The 352-nt window shown below is 64.5% G+C and overlaps 1 protein-coding gene across 1 annotated transcript in view; it reads right to left on the reverse strand.

Annotated features, from left to right (window-relative positions):
- Positions 1-352, reverse strand: part of LOC121340060 (leucine-rich repeat transmembrane protein FLRT1-like) — a gene marked incomplete at its 5' end in the record, with an annotated part of 2642 nt that overhangs the window by 640 nt on the left and 1650 nt on the right. The gene's annotated exons all lie outside the window — the stretch shown is intronic.

Raw genomic sequence — 352 nt, forward strand, 5'->3', positions numbered from 1 at the left:
CGTGCCCTCAAGGGGCACGGGGGGAGGGGGTACCCACCGCGACCCCTGGGTGCCCCCCACCCTCAGGCTCTGTCGCTCCCAAGAGGGGGGGTCGTGGCTGTCGGGGTCCGTCCACCCCCCCAAAATCCCATTCCTGCACCAAATCTGCCGTTTTTTCCCCCCGCAAAAAGCCGCGGTGCCGAAAAAAGAAAGCAAAAACAACCCAAAAAACCACCTTAAAAAATCCAAAACGCCCCCAAAAGGTTCCCCCGAAACGTCCTCAGAGCCGGGGCACGGCGCCACGGCCCGGGAGGGGCCCCCCCAAAACGGCCAGGGGGTGTCCCAAGAAAGAGGCTGCCCCCTACCCCCCCCA

This window comes from Onychostruthus taczanowskii, unplaced genomic scaffold (assembly GCF_017590055.1).
Source record: "Onychostruthus taczanowskii isolate IOZ18803 unplaced genomic scaffold, ASM1759005v1 scaffold393, whole genome shotgun sequence".
NCBI classification, from domain to species: domain Eukaryota; kingdom Metazoa; phylum Chordata; class Aves; order Passeriformes; family Passeridae; genus Onychostruthus; species Onychostruthus taczanowskii.